Source organism: Lathyrus oleraceus, chromosome 4 (assembly GCF_024323335.1).
Source record: "Lathyrus oleraceus cultivar Zhongwan6 chromosome 4, CAAS_Psat_ZW6_1.0, whole genome shotgun sequence".
Lineage (NCBI taxonomy): Eukaryota > Viridiplantae > Streptophyta > Magnoliopsida > Fabales > Fabaceae > Lathyrus > Lathyrus oleraceus.
In genome coordinates this window covers 299,708,266-299,717,864 of record NC_066582.1, presented here as the reverse complement: position 1 = coordinate 299,717,864, position 9,599 = coordinate 299,708,266, and the positions used below count along the sequence as shown (strand labels likewise).

General features: G+C 39.6%; 1 pseudogene; it reads left to right on the top strand.

Moving 5' to 3' along the window:
- The first annotated feature begins 6,384 nt into the window (after positions 1-6,384).
- On the top strand, positions 6,385-6,484 carry LOC127077235 (uncharacterized; annotated as a pseudogene).
- The last annotated feature ends 3,115 nt before the right edge of the window (positions 6,485-9,599 follow it).

Genomic DNA, 9,599 nt, shown 5'->3' with positions numbered 1-9,599 from the left:
CAAACAACATTAATGAAAAAAAAATCTAGCCTAAAACTAAATAACTTAGAAAGAAATATAACTAAATTCCATCTATCTTCGGATCTCTGGCCGGAGGAGCAAAAGAGTTAACATGATGCCGTAACATACGTAACTGACTTGCCGTTCTGCTCATGCATTCTAGGATTTCAAGTCTCAAGTTATGGAAATCTTCCCTGAGGGCGTCTTGCTCTGACATCAAGGCTTCAATGACTGTTTTAATATCTGTTCCTGGCATATGATGTCGGAGATCAGGCATGACTGACTCTTCGGTCAGGACAGGCTGAGGAGGAGGATCAATATCATAGTAGCCGGAAGGTGTCTGAGGGTCAGACTCAGCAAGAGAGATATGGTCAACATAGTGCTCATAGTCGTCACAAATCTCATAATCCTAGATGGATTCAGTGGATCCAGCCGGAGTTGGGGTTTCATTCAGGTTATAGAGCCAGTTCCTTTGATTATGAACACTAGTTCTAGGATCGGGCATGGTGAATAGGCAGAGAACCTGGTTATCAATAATAAGCTCGAACTCATCAGACCCTATGTTTGCTATAAACATAGTGTTGAAGAGGAAGGGTATACTCATAGTAGTAATGCCACAAAAAGGGTTAAGGTCAAGCATAGGCTGACGTAGTCCAATAGCATTACCTATCATAGTGATCAAACCGCCTATTCTAATGGGTGCTCGCTCATCCTGGATAAGGTGGTCCAAATTAGCTAACATAAAAGTAGCACCGTTTACTGGACGGTTCTGGGAAGCACAAAATATGATGAAGAGTTCATCACGTGAAACTGAAGTACTATTTGGCTTCTTCCCAAATAAAGTGTGGGTCAGGATCTTATGGAAATAGCGAAAAGCCGGGTTATGTATGTTTCCAGAGAGAAACTCATGTTCTTCGGGCTCATCATTTCCAGTCAGCTTACCCCAAAAGTGTTCAAGCTCTCTATATTCAAAAAGTTCTTCCTGGCTTACAGTGAATGTATCAAAGGAGGTAGGAAAACCCAAAAGGTTGGTGAAGTCTCTAATATTAAATTGGTACTCCATATTGAACATTCTGAACTGGATAAAACCTCTGCTAATTCCTTTTCCATGGCTAGGTAGATAGATTAATGAACTAAGGAATTCTAGTGTGAGTCTCCGATAGGTGGTGAAATGTCTCAGGATAAGGGAGGTCTCCCATCCTATCTGATTCATCAAAAATAGGACACTCTGTCTCAGTCCAAGGGCAGTCATAGCCCAATCATCAGCATATAAACTAGGTAGCATCTCTCTAGCGGCTAGTTCTTCAAACTTTCGTTTCTGAGCCATTCCTCTGAACTTGATACCCATACGATCAAAATGTCCCATCTGGTTAGTGTTAACTAGAGAAAAGAAACATGAGTTTAAGTCAGGATTTGGCCAAATGCCGAAAGAAGAAAAGAATTATTATTATTATATATAGATATATTTTTTTCTTTTTGAATAAATCAATAATGAATACTAAATAGAAATTAAAAGAATAATTAAGAGAAAAATAGAGAAATGATAATAATAATAGAATAATAAAATAACAGATTAATTTGTGGGTTGTCTCCCACTAAGCGCTTTGTTTAAATGTCGCAAGCTCGACAAAGAAACTGTTAAATATAGTCTATGAGTCCTGGGGGCGTTTCGTCTAAGTGTAGAATTTGCGAATCCTCGTTGGTTTCCGCATAGTGATAATGTTTCAGACGTTGCCCGTTTACGGTGAACGGTTCTGTAGATTGTCCTTTTATTTCTACCGCTCCACTGGGAAAGATTTTAGTGATATGAAAAGGTCCTGACCATCTGGATCGTAGTTTTCCCGGGAATAACTTTAGTCTAGAGTTAAATAAAAGTACTGCGTCGCCTTGCTTGAAGACTTTCCTTGATATACGCTTGTCATGCCATTGTTTTGTTCTTTCTTTATAGATTTTGGCATTTTCATAGGCGTCTCTTCTGAGTTCCTCTAATTCGTTTATGTCAAGGATTCTCTTTTCACCGGCGGCTTTATAATTCAAATTTAAATTTCTAATAGCCCAATAGGCTTTATGTTCTAATTCTACCGGGAGGTGACAGGATTTTCCATAAATGAGCTTAAATGGGGTCGTCCCTATGGGAGTTTTATAAGCAGTTCGGTATGCCCATAAAGCTTCTGGTAATTTCAATGACCAATCTTTCCTTGAAGTGGCGACCGTTTTTTCTAGTATTTGCTTGATTTCTCTGTTAGATACTTCCACTTGTCCACTGGTTTGAGGGTGGTAAGGTGTTGCTATCCTATGTCTCACTCCATATTTAAGTAGTAGTTTTTCGAGTACCTTGGATATAAAGTGTGATCCACCATCACTGACTACTATTCTTGGGATGCCAAATCTCGGAAATATTATATTTTTAAAGAGTCTAGTTACTACTCGGGTGTCATTTGTTGGAGAAGCTATAGCTTCGATCCATTTTGATACGTAGTCAACTGCCACGAGTATGTATTTGTTACCGAAAGAGGATGGAAAGGGTCCCATGAAGTCTATCCCCCACACGTCAAAAATCTCTACTTCCAAAATACCTTTTTGTGGCATCTCGTCACGTCTAGATATGTTTCCCGTGCGTTGACATCTGTCACACTCCTTAATAGCCGCATGTACGTCCTTCCATATAGTTGGCCAATAAAAGCCAGCTTGTAGGATTTTAGAGCAGGTCTTGGATGTACTTGTGTGTCCACCATAAGGCGCAGAGTGACAGTGTTGGATTATATTTTCTACCTCTTCTTCGGGTATACATCGACGGAAAATACCATCGGGGCCTCTTTTGAAAAGTAAGGGATCATCCCAGTAATAGTGTTTTATGTCGTGGAAGAATCGTTTCTTCTGCTGGTAAGATAAAGTAGGTGGAACTATTCCGGCAGCTAAATAATTGACTAGATCAGCGTACCATGGTATGACAGATATAGCTAAGGTGGTTTCTACTTGCATGTCGGAGTTGTTCTCTTCCAAAGTAGCTATGAGTTTATCATACGAGAAATCATCATTAATGGATGTTCTTTCTGGTTCAAGGTTCTCAAGTCTAGAGAGGTGGTCTGCTACTACGTTTTCAGTTCCTTTCTTGTCCTTGATTTCTAAGTCGAATTCTTGTAGTAACAAGATCCATCTTAGGAGTCTAGGTTTAGCATCCTTTTTTGTTAAAAGGTACCTGATAGCAGCGTGATCAGTGTAAACTATTATTTTGGCTCCTACCAAGTAAGAACGAAATTTATCTAGCGCAAATACCACTGCTAGGAGTTCTTTCTCGGTTGTGGCATAATTCATCTGTGCTTCATCCAGGGTTCTGCTAGCGTAATATATAACGTGAAGCTTTTTATCCTTTCTTTGTCCTAAAACAGCACCTACAGCATAATCACTGGCATCGCACATTATTTCGAATGGTTCATTCCAGTCTGGTGTCTGCATAATGGGTGCGGAGATCAATGCTTGTTTAAGAGTTTGAAATGCTTTTAAACAGTTATCGTCGAATATGAATTCAGCATCTTTCATCAACAGTCCGGTTAAGGGTTTGGTTATCTTAGAGAAGTCTTTGATGAATCGTCGATAAAAACCGGCGTGTCCTAGAAAGCTTCGTACTTCTCTCACGGTTCTTGGGGGTTGAAGATTTTCGATTACCTCTATTTTGGCTTTGTCTACTTCAATTCCTCTGTTCGAGATGATGTGTCCTAAAACAATTCCTTCTTGTACCATAAAGTGGCACTTTTCCCAATTAAGTACTAAGTTTACTTTTACACATCGCTCCAGAACTCTTTCCAGGTTTTCAAGGCATTCTTCGAAACTTTGTCCGTATACAGAAAAGTCATCCATAAATACTTCCATGATGTTTTCGAGAAAGTCGGCGAATAATGCCATCATGCATCTTTGAAAAGTTGCAGGGGCATTACACAGACCAAACGGCATTCGTCTATACGCGAAGGTACCAAAAGGGCATGTGAATGTTGTCTTTTCTTGGTCATCAGGGTGAATTGGTATTTGAAAGAAGCCTGAATAACCGTCTAAATAACAGAAATGTGAATGTTTAGCTAATCGTTCTAACATTTGGTCAATGAATGGTAAAGGGAAATGATCTTTTCGGGTTGCTTTGTTTAGTTTCCTATAATCAATGCACATTCTCCATCCCGATTCGATTCGTTTAGTTATAGTTTCTCCTTTTTCGTTTTCAATAACGGTTATGCCTCCTTTCTTGGGTACAACGTGTACAGGACTAACTCATTTGCTGTCAGATATAGGATATATAATACCTGCTTCTAATAACTTGGTTATTTCTTTCTTTACTACCTCACTTAGGATCGGATTTAGTCTTCTCTGGTGTTCCCTAGAGGTTTTACAGTCTTCTTCTAACATGATGCGGTGCATACAAATAGAAGGGCTTATTCCTTTAAGATCGGTGATGTGGTATCCTAGTGCAGTTGGATATTTTCTTAAGATATGTAGGAGTTTTTCTGTTTCGAGTCTTCCTAGATCTGCATTAACTATCACAGGTCGTTCAAGTTCTAAGTCTAGGAATTCATATCTCAGATTTTTGGGAAGTGTTTTCAAATCAGGGGTTGGTTTGTTAAGACACTGCGTAGGATCTGGTGTTATTGCTAGGCATTGTTTAGATTTGTCCTCTAAAAGATAGTCTGATGGTTTGACTTCTCCTGACTCTGCTTCTTTTATGCATTCATCGATGATATCCATGAAGTAACATGTATCTTCTATTGCAGGTGCTTTCAAGAATTGGGAAAGAATGAATTCAATTTTTTCTTCACCTACTTCGAAGGTGAGTCGTCCTCGTTTTACGTCTATGATTGCACCGGCAGTTGCTAAGAATGGTCTTCCTAGTATAATAGGTGTCGTATCATCTTCTCTAATGTCCATAATTGTGAAGTCAGTGGGAATGTAAAACTGACCTATGCGTACGGGAACGTTTTCAAGGATTCCTACAGGATATTTGATGGAACGATCTGCTAATTGCACAGACATTTTGGTCGGTCTTAATTCTCCCATCTCCAGTTTCTTACATATGGATAAGGGCATAACGCTAATTCCGGCTCCTAAATCGCATAAGGCTTTGTCGATGACAAATTTTCCTATGTGACAGGGTATAGAGAAGCTACCCGGATCCTTGAGTTTAGGGGGCATGTTTTGGATTATAGCGCTACATTCGGCAGGGAGTGTAACGGTTTCGCTATCCTCAAGTTTCCTCTTATTAGAAAGAATTTCTTTTAAGAATTTAGCATATGAGGGCATCTGCGTAATAGCTTCGGTAAACGGAATTGTAACGTTTAATTGTTTAAGGAGATCAACAAATTTTCTAAATTGGCCTACATCTTTGGTTTTAACAAGCCTTTGAGGGTAAGGTATAGGTGGTTTGTAAGGTGGTGGAGGTACATAAGGTTCCTTCTTTTTAGGGTTTCCTTATTACTCTCTTCCTTTTCCTTAGGTTCACTTTCCTCAATGGATTTCTCAGGGTTTTGGTTTTCTATCCTTGGGTCAGACGGTCCTTCCACTTCCGTTCCACTTCTCAATATAATTGCATGAGCTTGGCTTCTCGGATTGGGTTGGGGCTGTCCAGGGAATGTACCAGTTGGTGCAGCAGTAGGTGCTTGTTGTTGAGCTACTTGAGATATTTGCGTTTCCAGCATTTTGTTATGGGTAGCCAGGGCATCTACTTTGCTTGCTAGTTGTTTAAGTTGTTCGCCAGTGTGTATGTTCTGGTTTAAGAAATCTTTATTGGTTTGTTGTTGGGAAGCTATAAAGTTTTCCATCATGATTTCCAAGTTGGATTTTCTAGGGGTATTATTGTTAGGATTCGGTTTCTGATATCCTGGAGGTATAGATGGGGCTTGATTTGGAGACTGTCCAGGTGCGTATAAAGCATTATTACTCTTATATGAGAAGTTTGGATGGTTCTTCCAATTTGGGTTATAGGTATTCAAATAGGGGCTTCCTTGAGCATAGTTTACTTGCTCTGTTTGGATTCCAGTCAAGAGTTGACATTCCGCAGGAGTGTGGCCTTGGATTCCACAGACCTCGCAATTCTGAGTTATAGCAACCACGGCTGCTGGAGGCGATACGTTTAAACTTTCGATCTTCTGGACCAAAGCATCCACTTTTGCATTGACGTGATCAAGGTTACTTATCTCGTACATGCCAGTTTTCGGTTGAGGTTTTTCCACTGTTGTTCGTTCGGTTCCCCACTGATAGTGGTTTTGGGCCATGCTCTCGATAAGCTGGTAAGCATCAGCATAAGGTTTGTTCATTAGTGCACCACCTGCAGCGGCGTCTATTGTTAACCTTGTATTGTATAAGAGACCATTATAAAATGTGTGAATTACTAACCAGTCTTCCAAACCATGGTGTGGGCAAAGTCTCATCATGTCTTTGTATCTTTCCCATGCTTCGAAAAGAGACTCGTTGTCTTTCTGTTTAAATCCGTTTATCTGGGCTCTTAACATAGCTGTTTTGCTTGGCGGAAAATATCGGGCAAGAAAAACTTTCTTCAACTCGTTCCATGTGGTGACTGAGTTGGAAGGAAGAGATTGAAGCCATCTTCTAGCGCTATCTCTTAATGAGAAAGGAAAAAGACGAAGTCGAATTGCCTCTGAAGTGACACCATTGGCTTTAACAGTATCAGCGTATTGGACAAATACGGATAAATGAAGGTTTGGATCTTCGGTAAGATTTCCAGAGAATTGGTTCTGTTGCACAGCCTGCAACAACGAAGGTTTAAGTTCAAAGTTGTTTGCTTCGATTGCGGGCGGAGCAATACTTGAATGCGGTTCATCTTGCGATGGAGCGGCGTAATCTCTAAGAGCACGAGCTGGTTCTGCCATCTCGGTTAAAGAAGGAAAATCTTTGAAATCAGGAAGGTCTATAGGAGGGAGATTGTTTTCAGCACGATATTCCCGAATTCGTCGTAAGACTCGGAGATATAGTTCGATGTCGTTGATTCGTAAATAGAGCGGTTCGCCTTGAGAGCGAGTGCGTGGCATACAAATCAACGAAAGAAAGAAAATAGAAGAAAAAGAAACCTTAGTCTCTACAGCGTAACGGAAGAGTTACGATATCGATTGAATAAAAGTCCCCGGCAACGGCGCCAAAAACTTGATCGCTCGACTGGGTGAGTCGAGAATGGGATACAAACTGCAAGTGCACAGTTCCATCACGTAGTTTTAAAAGATATCGATCCCACAGGGACTTATGAATCGATATACCGTTATCTAAAGTTACTACGTAAATCTAAGGTGAAGATGTTTGATTGTTTGGGGAAAAATTAAGAGCTAAACTAATGTCTAGATTAAATATTAATAAAACGGATATCGGTATGTAATTCGTCAAAACTAGGGAATCAAGTCTTTGTCGGTTTCTTGGTTTTAAAATGAATCGTTTCGGTTAACTTTATTGGTTAAAGGTTCTATCTCAAACTCTCGCTCTGTTGAATAAACCATGATTTTATATTAATGTTGCTGTCACTTATAATTAAGTCAAAAACCATATTTTGAAAACAATAAAGTTGCAGAAACTCTTTTTAAGAAAATACTGACCGTTTTAAACACCCTTATCTCAAACTCTCGCTCTGTTGACTTAGGTTATATAATTAAATCCAAATGCTTAACTCTCGTCCTCACATTCAATCTTTAAAAATACTTTTTGGAAAAGGTCAGAATTTAATTAACTCTAAAACTTGCTCTCGCCCTGATCTAGAATTAATGCCTAACTTACACTGTCCAGTTAAAATCTCAAACTCTCGCTCTATTGATTTTAACTTCTCTATGTCTTTTACTTTTGTAAAAAATCTTGTTATTAAACCTGTAAGTTGAGACCATAAAAAGATTGATTTTGATTTTAAGTTTAGATAAACCGACTCAGTCTCGATCCCTTATTCTGCTTACTTTACATACCGATACCTAGGCAAATTAGCCAGACATGCTAAATAAACAAGAATTTATATCATGCATAAACAGACTCATTCCAGGCAGGCAATATGAATAAACAATAGAATAAAACATACAAAATTAAATAGCAATTAAAGAACCTGAATGCGTAATACAATGGTCTTGAACACTCCACCACAAGCCGGTAGGATTTGTTCTTGGATTCTTCAATTAAACCGTAAAATAAATCAAGGAAATAAAACTCGAATATAACGTAAGGTTAAATCCGGTATAAAGCTGCACAGTAGTTTCCGGTGTAGAAACTATTATGCGAAAAATATCTAAAAGCTAAAAACGGGAAAGATAAATTGCAAGGGAAAAGGGAAAGTAAAGCTTGCAAAAGAAATAAATAAAATGAACAATGCTGGAAAGGAAGAAAAATAAGCAAAGGCGTGAAAGGAAAATTTGGCAGAGCTTTCGCAAAACTGAGCGTGCAAAAACTTGTTGCCACGGCAAAGAGAGGAGATGGCTATTTATAATAGCCTTGGTAACTGCCTTGCGTTTCCTACGAGTCTTCAGCATGGCTAAATACACGGCTTGAGAATAGGACACGAAATCCTCAACGTTACTTCCATTCTTCTGAGAGCGTAACTTGCGCCAAAAAGCTAGTGGACTGGTGTGACGCTCGTCACACCATGTGTGACGTCCGTCACAAGGCTACTTCGCGTGACGCTCGTCACAACCCTTGTGACGCCCGTCACAGGGGCAACTTGCGCTTCCTTTTGGGCTGGGCTTGGTCTTGGTTATTTGTTTTCTTTTTATTGCTTTTTACACCTCCTTTTCTTCCCTTTTTCACTTTTGCTTCAAAATGGGTACCTGATGTAAATAGAAAAGAAATACTGCATAATATCTGATAAAATGGGATAAATTAAAGTAAATGATAATATAATCTAATTAAATTAAGTCTTAAAATGTGATATAATTTCATGTTATCAGAAAACATCTACCTTTAGCAAGTATTCTTTGATTTCTAACAGCGGAGTCTTCAGCTTCAACACCTCCTTGACTAATTTGACTTCTCCTTCAACCATGTTAACATTTGCTCTACCATGTTGCGGCATAGGATTGTTGACAACATTAGGAGCCGACGCAAAGTTAATGGCCTTTGAATCAATAAGGTCCTGAACTACGTGCTTAAAAGCTTTGCAGTTCTCAATAGTGTGGCCAGGTGCCCCAGAGTGGAAATTACACCTAGCATTGGCGTCATAACCCACTGGAAGCCTGCCGACGGGAGGAGCCAAAATGCGTAACTACACAAGTTGCAAATGTTGAAGGTTGGGAAGCAACTTGGCATACGACATCAGAAGAGTGTTGAAACGCCTATCCATCATCCTCTGTCTCTGTTGATAAGCAGGTCTGTTACCCTATTGTTGTTGGTATTGATTTTGTTGACGTTGAGGTTGTTGTTGTTGCACTGGTGCTGCAGCCGGAATGGTCACTGCTGCAACATAAGGTTGTTGATGGTAATTCTGAAAGTTATTCCTCCGGTTACCCCTGTTCTGATAAGAAGATATGGCATTTGCATCCCCTTCTCTCCTCTTCTGTCCTCCTAAGAACGACTTCTTTGACCCCGAAGATGATCCAACCCCATTTTGGATCTTACATGTCTTCAAGTAGTTCTCCACCCTC